General features: G+C 36.1%; 1 long non-coding RNA gene across 2 annotated transcripts; it reads left to right on the top strand.

Annotated features, from left to right (window-relative positions):
* Positions 1–256: 256 nt before the first annotated feature.
* LOC131163882 (uncharacterized) lies at positions 257–14,067 on the top strand. Of its 2 annotated transcripts, none has more exons than XR_009139165.1 (3): positions 257–486; positions 1,640–2,040; positions 13,504–14,067. It is a non-coding gene; the product is annotated as an uncharacterized LOC131163882 (long non-coding RNA). The 2 variants fall into 2 exon arrangements; XR_009139166.1 differs by having other exon boundaries at positions 261–486; positions 1,028–2,040.
* The last annotated feature ends 205 nt before the right edge of the window (positions 14,068–14,272 follow it).

The following is a 14,272-nucleotide window of genomic DNA, read 5'->3' on the forward strand; positions in this document are numbered from 1 at the left end:
TCATTTTATGTGTCGAATCGTGACTTTCAAGTCACATGGCAATAAGTCGACAACCTTACCATTGTGCCTAAACTCCTCTTTAATTTTACACATCATGAATCCTTATTTTTTAAAAGTTATATGAATATGCAAAAAAATAACAAAAGAGTAGTAGAGAAAGCAATTTTCACACCATCAAATTTAAATTTTGAATGACTTAATTTTTACTAATATTTATTATAAAAAATAAAATATATATTTTTTAAGAGAAAGCCTCCCTTGAGCCTGATTATAGATGTTTCAAACCCTAGGCACTCTTAGTAAGAGGCAGAGAGCCGTACGCGGTAAAGGAAATTTCCACGCCCACTTCTCTCTCTTCTTCTCACACTCATACACTATGTCCTCGTCGGAGCAGCAACCGGAGGAGCCAAAGCTACTGGAGGACCCAACTACGGCGACAACTCAAAGCTCATGTGAGAGCGATCCTGGTTTTTGTACCAACACGGCGTAAGTATCTCCAACAGTTGTTTTTTATGCAATCATGGAAATGTTTTATATTCTCGAGAAAGAAAATCTTCAATTTTCACTGGACTAATAGGTATTTGCCTCTTCTTTAGCTGCTAAAGGCTTGGAAGATCAGCCAAACAACTTCCTTTCTTCTTTTCTCTCTCCAAAAGAAGGCCTTTACTCTTTAAAATTCATACTATATTCATTTTTTCTTCCAGATAGCAAAAGAAATTTTATCAAGAGAGAAATCACAAGATAAAGAGAAGAAGATGTCTTCAAAAAAGAGAATTAAAAAAAAAAGCGAATAAAAAAAAGAACAAAAAAAAAAGTAAATGATGAAAAATATATAAATTAACAAAGCTTCTATTCTCCAATCGGCAGTAAATGCTTGGCGTATCATATGCTTGTTATTTTGAGGAGCTGCTTGTTGGGGTCAGCCCATTATAGCGGACAAAACTGAAACATCACAATTTCTTTTGTTTTTGGTGTCCAGCCCATTATGTCTACCAACGCCTATTTAATGATTGGGCAATTTTTTCAGCAAAGGAGGCTAGTACATGACCAGCATGATTGGGTGATAGCAGCAGCCCAAAGACTTTGCTGAATGAAAACATTAAATGAGGAACACATAGGAGCACATGAATGAGAAAGAAAAGTAGAGTCCATGTGAAAGCAAAACCTAGCTTCTCAAGCTTTGTGGGCTGAACATCTTTATAAATAGAGGCATTCTGCTTGGGCCTTGATGTACCATGAGAAGAGATCACAAGAGAGAGCAGCAACACAAGGGGGAGCTATAGTGTGAGAATTACTGTGGGGCATTATTTGGGTTGTGTTTGTGAGAGATGTTCCATACCTTGTGAGTGTGATGTAAAATTGTGAGGTTAATTTTTTTTTTTTTTAAGGTTTCAGCTTTACTTAGAAGTTCCTTATACCTCTCTTGTTTGTGAGTGTCTCAAATTTTGGGCGAAATTTGGGACTGTTATTTCTTGTAAGCCCTTTTATTATAGTGGAGTTTTTGCTCTGTGCGTCCTGTGGTTTTTACCTTCTCGTAGGAGGGTTTTCCACATAAAATTTCGCTCTCCTTATTTACTGCTTATTTACCCATTATTTTTTTTTACTTGATGTTACCTAATTTACCTAGTGGGTATTGTAGGGCCTAACAAGTGGCATCAGAGCAAGGGTGGTGTTTTACTATTCACGGTAACTTCAGAAATGACGACAATAAAATATGGTGTGGAGAAATTCACCGCGATGATAATTTATCTACATGGCAAAGGCGGATGAAGGACGTGCTAACCCAGCAAGGTGTAAAAAAGGTACTAGACAGTAAAGTAAAGAAACTAAAATCCATGTCAGACAATGACTGGGCAACTATAGATGAAAAAGTTGCGAGTGCAATCCGACTGCACCAATCAAATGAAGTCTTCAATAATTTAAATGATGTGGAAAGTGCCAGCGAAATGTGGACCAGATTGGAGGGACTATACATGTCAAAAACCATGACGAATAAATTGTACTTGAAGAAGCAGTTGTATCCACTCCAGATGAACGAAGGTACAAACTTTTTGTCGCATTTGAATGTTTTTAATGGTTTAATTGCGTAGCTAGGAAACCTTGGTGTTAAAGTTGAGGAGGAAGATAAAGTTGTGCTATTGCTGAATGCCTTACCATCTTCTTACGATAATTTGGCGACTGCAATATTACACGGACGAGATGCCATCAAGTTGAACGATATGACATCTGCGCTTTTGTTGAACATGAGATTGAAACAGCCAGATAGTCATAGACAAGCCCTCGTCACAAAGGACTGGGGAAGGAGCAAAAATAGGAGTTCCAATAATTGCGACAAGTCCAAATCATATAGATCCATGTCCAGAAGCAAAATTAGATGTTACAACAGTGGCTAGTTGGGTCACATAAAGCGGTATTGCCGAAACCCAAAGAAAGAATAAGGAGAAAGTAGTAACCAGAGGAAGGACAATGACAGAAGTACCACTGCCGCAATAGAACACGAGGAAATAGTGGTGCACTCCTCCACAGACAAGGAGGAGTGTTTGCATGTGGCAAGCCTAGAAACAGAGTGGATAGTTGACACAATGGCGTCCTATCATTCTACTCCTATGAAAGAATTCTTCAGCACTTACAAATCTGGAGACTTTGGCACGGTGAAAATGGGCAATGCCAGCTACTTAAAGATCGGATCGGTGACATCTACATAAAGACAAATGTCTGTTGCATATTGACCTTGAAATAAGTACGCCATGTTCCTAATTTAGGAATGAATTTAATTTCAGGAATTGCCTTAGATCCAAAAGGCTATGAAAGTCACTTCAACGGCTGGAAGTGGAAACTTACCGAGGGATTGTTGGTAATTGCAATAGGAAAGGCTTGTTGTACATTATTCAAAACAAATGTTGAGGTGTGTAAGCAGGGATTGAATAGGGCCAAGGATTACACCTCACTAGACCCGTGGCACAGGAGGTTAGCCCATATCAGCGAGAAAGGGTTGTAGATTCTGGCGAAGAAATCACTGATTCCATCTATTGAAGGTAAAACCAAAAATCCCTGTGATTATTGTTTATATGGCAAACAACACAGAGTTTCATTTCAGAAGTCTTCTGATAAAAAGTCTAATATATTGGATATGATATATTCTGATGTTTGTGGTCCCTTTGAGATGGAGACTTTAGGAGGTAACAAATATTTTGTTGCATTTATTGATAATGCTTCACGAAAATTGTGGGTTTATTTTCTGAAAACAAAAGACTAGGTGTTCCAGTTTTTCCAAAAAATCCATGCCATGGTGGAAAGAAAAACAGGTAAAAAGCTTAATTGCCTTCGAACAGACAATAGAGGGGAGTACACTTAAAGAGAATTTGAGAGTTACTGTTCAAACCATGGAATTCGGCATGAGAAGATAGTTGTTGGTACCCCACAACATAATGGTGTGGCTGAGAGAATGAATCGCACCATTGTCGAGAGGGTCAAATGCATGCTCAAAATGGCTGACCTACCTAAGTCATTTTGGGGTGAAGTAGTTCGCACAACCTGCTATGTCATTAATAGAATTCCTTTGGCTGCTTTGGATTTTGGCATCCTAGAGAAAAGTTGGTCCGGAGAGGACATCTCGTATTCTCACATGAAGGTGTTTGGGTGTAAAGCATTTATGCATGTACCTAGGGAACAGAGGACCAAGCTTGATGATAAGACGGTGCCATGCATATTCATCGGGTGTGGTGAAGAAGAATTTGGCTACAGAATGTGGGACCTAGAAAAGAAAAATGATCATCAGAAGTAGAGATGTGGTGTTTCGTGAAATTGAGTTTGGAACACATAAAGATGAACAAAAGATTAGGTATAAAGATGATATTGTAACCGACTATTTAACAAATCCTTCTCTTCCTAATAATGCCATAGGTGAAGAAGATACATAAAGAGAAGGTGACAATGACATATCAGAAGTAGCCAGTGATGTGTGGGGGGAGCAACCTACCCCTGTAGAAATCGCTCAATCGCAACAAAGGCGATCAGAAAGAGGAAAAAAACAATCAACTAGATATCCTACTTCTGAGTATATCCTCATTATTGATGAAGGGGAGCGAGAGAATTTTCAGTAAGTACTAACTCATCCTGATAAGAATTGTTGGTTACAGGCCATGAAAGAAGAGATGAACTTGTTGGGCCCCATAGTACCCACTAGGTAAATTAGGTAACTTCAAGAAGGAAAAAAAAAAGAGGGGGGGGGGGTAAATAAGTAGCAAATAAGGACACTGAAATTTTACGTGGAAAACCCTCCTATGAGAAGGTAAAAACCACAAGATGCACCGAGCAAGAACTCCATTATAATAAAGGGGCTTATAAGAAATAATAGTCCCAAATTTCGCCCAAAATTTGAGACTCACAAACAAAAGAGGTACAAGGAACTTCTGGGTAAATCCCAAACCTAAAAAAAAATTACCCTCACAATTTTACACCACACTCACAAGGTATAGAACATCTCTTACAAACACACCCAAAATTATGCTCAAAGAAATTCTCACACTACAGCTCCCCCTTGTGTTGCTGCACTCTTTTGTGATCTCTTCTTACAGTGCATCAAGGCCCATATAGAATATATCTATTTATAGAGACGTTCAACCCACAAAGTTTGAGAAACTGGGCTTTGCTTTCACATCAACTCTACTTTTCTTCCTCATCCTTGTGCTTCTATGTGTTTCTCATTTAATGCTTTCATTCAGCAAAGTGTTTGGGCTGTTGCTATTACCCAATCACGCTGGCAATGTACTAGCCTCCTTTGTTGGAAAAAATTGCCCAATCATTAAATGGGTATGGGTAGACATTTGTCTACCGTAATGGGCTGGGCTCCAAAAACAAGAGAGATTGTGATGTTTCAGGTTTGTCCACTATAATGGGCTGGACCCCAACAGAATTCTTTGCAGAAGAATGACGCATACGAGTTAGTCAATCTTCCTAAAGGCAAGAAAGCATTGAAGTGCAACTGAGTTTTCAAGCTCAAAAGAAATAACAATGACAAGCTAATGAAGCACAAAACTCGGGTAGTGGTAAAAGGCTTTGGACAAAAGAAAGGTATTGATTTTGATGAAATTTTCTCTCCTGTAGTTAAAATGACATCTATTCGAGCTATTCTCAGTTTAGCAGCTAGCATGGACCTTGAGCTTGAGTAATTAGATGTAAAGACTGCATTTTTTCATGGTGATTTGAAGGAAGAAATTTATATGGAGTAGCCTAAAGGTTTTGAGGTAAAAAGGAAACAACACAGGGTATGTAAATCAAAAAAGAGTTTCTATGGATTAAAGCAATCGCCAAGGCAGTGGTACAAGAAATTTGACTCGTTTATGATCAATCATGGCTATAAGAGAATTCTGTCAGATCCACGTGTTTTATTTAATAGGTTATTTGGTAACAACTTCATAATTTTATTGTTGTATGTTGATGATATGTTGATTGTAGGACAGGATACTCAGTTGATTACAAAATTAAAGGTAGAGATGTCCAAAGCATTCGATATGAAAGATCTTGGATCAACTTAACAAATTTTGGGGATGAAAATTGTTCGTGAAGAAAAGAAAGTTGTGGTTGTCACAGGAAAAGTATGTTGAACGGGTGCTTCGGCCGTTCAACGTGAAGGATGCTAAGCCAGCTAGTACCCCTCTTGATAGGGAAGCAGTGAAGTGGATCTTGAAATACTTAAAGGGAAGTTCAAAATTGTGCTTATGTTTTGGAGGTTTTAATTCAATTTTGGAAAGATTTATTGATTCTGATATGGCAAGTGATCTTGACCACAGAAGATCCATGTCTAGATACTTGTTTACTTTTGCAGGAGGAGTTATCTCATGGCAATCCAGACTACAAAAGTGTGTTGCTCTGTCTACGACAGAAGCAGAATATATTGCTGCCACAAAAGCCAGAAATGAGATGATATGGCTAAAAGAATTTTTTCAAGAATTGGGACTAAAGTAAAGTGAATATGTTATCTATTGCAATAACTAGAGTGCAATAGATTTGAGCAATAACTTCATGTACCATTCAAGAACAAAGCACATTGACGTGAGGTATCATTGGATACGCGAAAAGGTGGAAGATAAATCTTTATAGATCAAGAAGATTTCCACAGATAGGAACCCTTCAGATATGATGACGAAGTAATACCTTGGCACAAGTTTGACTTATGCGTAGTTGGCTAGTATGCAGGAGTCCACATGAAGTCCTCTTTTAGTTAATGGGTCTGGAGGGGGAGATTTGTTGGGGTCCAACTCATTATAGTGGACAAAATTGAAACATCACAATCTCTTTTGGTTTTGGAGTCCAACCTATTACGGTAGACAAATGTATACCCACGCCCATTTAATGATTGGGCAATTTTTTCCAGCAAATGAGGCTAGTACATGGCCAGCGTGATTAGGTGATAGCAACAGTCCAAAGAATTTGTTGAATGAAAGCATTAAATGAGGAACACATAGGAGGACATGGATAAGGAAGAAAAGTAGAGTTCATGTGAAAGAAAAACCTAGTTTCTCGAACTTTGTGGGCTGAACGTCTCTATAAATAGAGGCATTTTGCCTGGGCCTTGATGCACCGTGAGAAGATATCACAAGAGAGAGCAGGAAGACAAGGGGGAGCTGCAGTGTGAGAATTACTCTAAGCATTATTTGGGGTGTGTTTGTGAGAGATGTTCCATACCTTATAAGTGTGGTGTAAAATTGTGAGTAATTATTTTTTAGGTGTGGGATGTACCTAGAATTTCCTTGTACCTCTCTTGTTTGTGAGTGTCTCAAATTTTGGGCGAAATTTGGGACTATTATTTTTTGTAAGCTCCTTTATTATAATGGAGTTATTGCTCGGTGCACCCTGTGGGTTTTACCTTCTCATAGGAGGGTTTTTTATGTAAAATTTCGGTGTCTTATTTACTGCTTATTTACCCCCCCTTTTTTTACCTTCTTGAAGTTACTTAATTTACTTAGTGGGTACTATGGGGCCCAACACTGCTAGCAACGTGTTTGGTTTTTGGTTCCTTTGCATTTAAACTTTGGACATATTTATTGTGATTTACTGTATGATGTGGGAGAAATAAGGAAATGAAAAAAATAAGTATTAATAAAAGTAATAATAAATAAAATTTTTATATTTATCAAAAGTTGGGTAATCACGAGATATAATGCATTGGGGGATAAGATCTTTTGTTTTGAATCGCATTAAAGAAAATATATTATGAGTTATAAGAAATTGGTGAATATTAAATTCTTGAACCCAATTCTTGTAGTTTTACACTATAAACACATCACTCACATAACATCTCTAGATACAAAACTCCTACAGGATACTACGAATAGGCCATATACATACCTGAATTCTCAGCAGTGCTTTGGCAGTTTTTAACCCGATAAACTTTCATAAGAAGCGGCCCCACTCCCACACTCACATAGGTAAATTCATCAAGTGTGTAACTACATAATGAATTCAAGGTGTCAAGCTAGCAATTTTTGAATGGCCAACAAGTAGTTTGCAAATTCTATTTGTAACTTTATTTATTTTTAAAATATATGTAATTTATTTACATATTTTTTTTTCTAAAAATAAAATTCTCCGAATACTTGCGACTCGATGCCTGCCGGAAGGTTGCCTTGCCTCTCAAGGGTTAAAATGTCTTGCCTTGTGCCTTTGCCTTTTAAAATAGAAGTATAAGTTATCCAACTTTTGTTATCCATGGGAGTAGAAGTACTAAAAAATGAAAACAAAAGGAAAAAGGATAAACATAAATCAATGCAAGGGAACTAGGTGGTAGAATCTAAAGAGAGAAAAAAATCGTAAAATTTAAAGACAAAATGATCAAAAGGAGCGATTGGACAATTGCAGATGAGATAGATGCAAACACTTTGTAAAGTAAGATGACTAGTTCTATTAAAAGATAGTAAAAGAGAATTTAAGTGAATTTAAAGGAAGATTCTCGACTAGTAAAGAAAGTTGATGGTGGTATCAAGATGTCAAAAAAGTCGTAAAGACTAGGAAACTGGTACAAAATATGGAAAGATGGTATACACCTAGAAAACTATGAAAAGTATAAGAGGCAAAACAAGAAGCAAAAAAGACCATTAGTGAAGTTAAATGTAGAACTTATGATAATTTATATGCTAGCCTAGATTACAATGGAAGGGAAAAGAGACATATTTACTTGTTACAACTTGAGAAAGAAAGTGTCAGGATTTAGGTAATTTAAAATGTATAAAGAATGAGGATAAAAATGTTTTGGTTAAAGAAGAAATTCATAAAGAGATGGAAAAGCTATTCAAATGAGTTGTTTAATGAAAACCAAATTGAAGGCTTAAACTTAGAAGTGACAAATAAGGAAAAGACAAAATTTGAGATCTATTTGCAAACTTAGAGTTATTGAAGTTAAAAGGGCTTTAAAAAAGATGATAAGTGGGAAATCGTTAAAGTTGGATAACATTCCAATTGAAGTTTGGAAACGCCTGAGGAATAATGGAATTATATGTTTAATTAATTTATTCAACACAATAATAAGATCCAGAAAATGTCAAACAATTGGAGGAAAATCACGTTAGCACCTATATATATATAAGCAAAAGTGATATTGTAAAATTGCAATAACTATTGTAGAACTGAACTTATAGTCATATGAATTTTGAGAGAGAATAATGGAACAAAGAATAAGGTTTTTAACTTGGGTCTCAAAGAATCAATTTGATTTTATGCTTGGGCGATCGACAACATAAGCTATTCATTTGTTGAGAAGATTAATGAAAAACTTCAAGAAAAAGAAAAGGGACCTACATATGATTTTTAGTGACTTAGAAAAAGCCTATGATGGGATACCTAGGAAAGTGCTATGGTCGTTTTAGAAAAGGGAGTTTGCAATAGCTATATTGAGGTTATTGAGGTTATTGAGTGCTATATTAAGGATACTGTAACGACTAATCTTACGACTGCAAGTGGAGAGCCTATAGAATTTTCCATGACAATAGGTGTACATTAAGGATCTACTTTGAACCCTTATCTTTTCGCTTTAGTGGTTGATATCACTCACTGAAGTATCCAAAACAATATCCCATGGTCTATGTTGTTTGCCATGTTATTGTTCTAATTGATGAAAGATGGAGTGGAATAGAATATAAGTTTGAATTATGGAGAGATGTTTTATAGAGTATATAGGTTTTAGGATGAGCAGAAATAAGATAGAATATATAAAATGTAATTTCAGTTATGGTAGGAGGAATATAAGGGAAAATATTAATTTGATGGTCAAGAAATTAATAGCACTAATGAATTTTAATACTTTGGATCTGTTATGCAAGCGGACGGATAAATTGAAGAGGCCGTAGAGAAAGAAAGTGTAAAATACCCTTAAAATTAAAAGGAAAGTTTTATAAGATGGCTAAAAGACCAACCATGCTATATGGACCGAAATGTTAGTCAATTAAGAAACAACATATCCAAAACATACAAGTTGTCAAAATATGAATGCTAAGGTGGATGAGTAGTAAAACATTCAAGGATAAATTAAGGAATGAACATATGTGGCTTGGTTGTTGTTGTTGTTTGGGGGTAATCCAAGGTTTGTTTGGGTTTTCTAGGATCTGGTAGTGGATAGGGTCTCTAAGCATTTGGATGGGTGGAAAGGTTCTTTATTGTGTTTAGGTGGTTGTGTCACTCTTATCTATAGGTTTTTCTCTCTAATATCCCTCTTTGTTTATTTGTCCATTTTTGAATTCCAGTTGGAGTAGCTATTAAAATTGAGAAAGTAAAGAGAGATTTCTTGTGGTTAGAAGTAGAGGAGAAGATAGATCATTTGGTTAGTTAGGAGGATGTCTATAGATCTAAGATGGAGGGTGGTTTGGGTCTTGGAAATTTGGTATCTGAAGACACTGCCTCATTGTTAAACAGCTGCGGCATTTTCATTTAGAGAAGGATTCTCGTTGGCATAATATAATAAGTAAATTTGGCTGACATTCTAATGGGTGGGATACTAATTGGGTTTAAGATGTTCTATGGAAAGTCCTTGGAAAAGTATTGCTCAGATTTATCCTTTGATTTTTCCTTAAAATATTTTGTAGGCTATGGTTCTTAGATACTCTTTTGGGAAGATGTTTGGGTGAGGAGTTATGCGCTGTCCATTTCATTCCCTCATTTATACCATCTTTCTTTAGCACATAATAATTTCATTAATTCCTTAATTCAAATGGGCCTACTTCATTTGCGATCAATGATAGGGAGTTGGAGGAACGATATTCTTTGTTGGTTCTATTTGAGGGCCCTCATTTTTCGTAAGAGGGATATTGGGAGCTGTGTTTGGATTCCTCAGGTTTCTATTCTTCAGAATCTTTCTTTGAGCATTTGACCAAATATATTAAATCCTTTTCCCTTCACCATTTCATCCGGGAAGCTAAAGCTCCTCTAAGATCAAGGTGTTTGCTTGGTTGGTTTGCTCTTAATAGAGTTAACACTTAACACCAACAATCTATAGAGTAGGAGACCTTTGAAGGCGTTATCTCCGGATGTTTGTTTCTTGTGTTATGATAGCTCAAAATCTGCTTCATGTCTATTTTTGCATTGCCTTCTCTCTTGGGGGATCTGGAATAAGTTATTTTCTGCTTTTGGGGAGAATGGGTTTTGCTTGAATTGTATGGAGAAATTATTACATCTCTTTTATAGGTTTTGGGAAGAGTTGTGATGGTTTTGTTTTGTGGAGCGTGTGGAATTGTAGCATCTCTGCAGTTTTATGGGGAATTTGGATGGAAAGGAATGCTCATATATTTTCTGAAGAGAGTAATTCTGGTACTTTGCTTTGGAGTAGGATTCAGTACTTGGCTTCTCTCTGGTCTTTTGCGGCTGGCGGTTTCAAAAGGGGTGCTTTTCTTGGATCTTCAAAGAGATTGGAAGGCAGTTTTATTTTGATGGTTTTCTAGCCTATTTTGGTTTCTTCCTTTTGCAGTAGGATTTTTTTTTCTCCTCTTTTTACATTTTTTCCTCTTCAATGATTATATCTTCTTTATCTGAAGAAAGTGAAACAAACGTGAGGGTACCCAGGAATCAATGAGGATTCTTAGTAATTATTGGTTGTATTTTTATCTGAACGCCACATAAATATACAAGAGGCATAACACATTTTTCACCAATATCTGTATAAATATACTCCTAATATATTGCATTTATTTTAAGTGTGCCGTACCTGGATCCTGTTCCCATTCCACAAACTGCAATGCTATGCATTAGGTAATATTGCTACTTATATTTGGGGTGTTGAATTCATTTTCTTGTTATTAATTCTATGTATAATGTTTAAGTTATATATTATAAAATATGTTGGTTGAACCCATTGCTTATTGAACATCGCAAAAACTGTTTGATTCATTTAATTTTTTTACGTAAATGACATTCACCTCACCTAAGATTTGACAAGACATAGGCCTCCCCTAGGGTTTCAAAAATTCCAAAAACCTCCCTTGAAATTTCAAAATTTCCACATGCCTTCTCCGAGGTTTGTCAAAAGACACAAACCCCCTTATATTTCACAAAAAGACAATTTTTTAAGAATACAATTGTCCCAAGAATCAAATGTCAAGTGAGGTCAATGGGATTTTTAAAATCTCAGGGGTGGCCCTTGTCTTTTTGCCAAACCTCAAGGGAGGTCAGTTTTCTTTGTCCTAATTTTTAATCAGAAAAGAAAGTTTATATTAAAAATTATTTGATTTATTTGAATGTTTTATGCATACAGTGTACATAGAGTACATATAGTATGCGCCTTACTTTGCTCAGACCCAGACCTCACCTTTTGCCTTGGGCCTAGGCTCCAAGAGACCATTGTGCCTTAGTGCGCCTTGAGGTTTAGTAATTATGCAATTCTCTTTGCCCCCCTCGGTTCCATTGTTACTCCCAAGTCTCACCCAAATGCTGACCTTGCAGACAAAAATCAAACTCAAACCCATTTTATGCATGGGTTCTTGTGCCACAATGTATTCTTCATTCACCTCGTGCTCTAGATAAATTTTTGTTGGTAAAATACCTACCCCCTTTAATGGCACTGCCTCTATCTAAGAAAAATGGGAACCTCATTCACATCCGCAGTTGGGAGTTTCCAACACATGAGAAGCACTCTCCAAAAAAAAATTCAACTTATTGCAGTCCTATTGAGCACATATTTCATTTTTTGGCAAATCAATACCACAGCTGAAATCACAGCCATACTATTCTCAAATCAATTCATCCCCAGTTTTTCCTGTCACCTCCTTTGTTACCAACTTTCCAGAAACATTATCCACATCCCGCAGAGTATCCACAAACAAAGAACTTCCATCTCCGTTTGTTAAGTATTTTTCTTATACACAACTTTCCACAAACCTGACCCCATGGTCTTAAATTTCCACGAAACTGTCGAAATTTCCGTCAAAATTTCCGATTTCCGTCACCTTCGAAATCGAAATGGCAGTCGATTTCCATCTTGCATAATTTCCGTCGAAATCTCAACGAATCATCCGAAATTTATTGAAACCTCGAAATTTTAGCGAAATTGGTCGAAATTTATCGAAACCTTGAGAGTGAAGTGAAATTTTTGTTTTAATTTATTTTATTGAAACAAAAGGTTATCACAAGTGCTTTTGAAATTATATGAAAAAATAAACTTATAGTAATATTTTATTTAACCATTCATGTCTAAATTATCAATATTTGTATAATAAATAATATTTAAATGATTTATGAATTTCATTTGCATTAATTGAATATGTTTAATGTACATTATCTTACAAACATGTTTGATACACATACTATTTTACAACTTTTCCACCTCATACAAAACATAGATGTATTTAATTTGTAATATATTAGTCTTAAAACTTATATTTTTATGTTGGTTAACTATTTCTAAAGCTTCACAAAGAATTCCATGCTTTACTACTAGTTTCCGTTATTTTTTCAAATCGAAATCGAAATTTCCGTACTTTTGGAGCTTTGAAATTTGAGTTGAAATCGAAATTTAAGACCTTGCCTGACCCTCATTGTATTGCCCCAACTCTGGCAGCCTCCTTTGCTAAACTCCTTGACTTATGCTAGTGATAGAACTACAAGACTTGTATTGTTGAATCTTTTTCTACCTGATTCAAAGAAGAAAGCTGAATCTTTCATTCCTGGATCTGATTATACTTCAATCCCGTCAAAGTCACCTTTATCACCACCTTCACCAACATGAACATTTGTACATAAATGGGTACCAGTGACCCTCTTGAACTCCCAAAGACCCCCTTCTAATTATGTGTGAAGTCTGGGTTACAATTGAGATGTCTACAAGGTCCTTGTCTCTAAGTTGAAGCAGCTAGTTTCTGTTTGGATTTCAGAGCAGGCCTGGATGTAATTAATTTTGCTTATTGGGTAGTCAAGCTTCTATCTATTTGTTAATATTTAATTTTATAGTTTATACCCTTTTTATCTGGAAGAAGCATTGTTTCTGAGGCCCTATACTAATAATTGCCCGGGCTTGGTCTTTAGGCACGGGTGTGGCAATCTCATGGCAGACTGAATAAGTGCTTTTCCAGATGAGATTCTTATGTGCATTTTATCATTTTTTGGCTTATGAGAGACACTGTAGCTACTGGTATCCTTTCGCAAAGGTGGAGCTGTGGAAGAATTTGTAGAAATCGATTACCAGCTTGAAATTTGATCTAATCAACAAGTTTGGATTTTACAAGCGTGAAGTTGTAACTACAAAACAGAAAGAGAAGCACGCAAGAATGCATGAATATGTGAAATGGGTGGATGGATTCCTACTACAGTTTCAAGATTCAAATAATGTGGAGGAATTCAGGATTTGTGCTGATTTTGGTATGGAGGGTTCTTGTTACATTGATCAATGGATTTCTTTTGCTGTAGAAAGAAAAGTTAGTAAATTCCATCTAAATTTTTCTGATGATGATGGCTATTGTTCCACTTGGAAGCATTGTATTTTCCCTCTCTCATTGTTTTACGGAAGAAAGTGCTTCATCCGTAACACATCTGTATTTAAAAGGAATTGAGGTTCATCCTCCTGCTTTTGACAGGTTCACATTTCTCACATCTCCTACCTTTCGTGATGTAAGCCTTAACTGATGATGTCTTTTTTTTTTTTTTTTTTTTTCAGTTCTTTAGAATTTATCATTCTGGTCATTGAAGGGGCTGGTTAATCTAAAAATCATTGGCTCATCTCTACAGTTAAGGTACTTCGAGTTGTATAATTGCAGCAACTTGAATAATGTTGCTATCTGTGCGCCAAACCTAGTGT

The sequence above is a fragment of the Malania oleifera genome, chromosome 9 (assembly GCF_029873635.1).
Source record: "Malania oleifera isolate guangnan ecotype guangnan chromosome 9, ASM2987363v1, whole genome shotgun sequence".
Classification (NCBI taxonomy): domain Eukaryota; kingdom Viridiplantae; phylum Streptophyta; class Magnoliopsida; order Santalales; family Ximeniaceae; genus Malania; species Malania oleifera.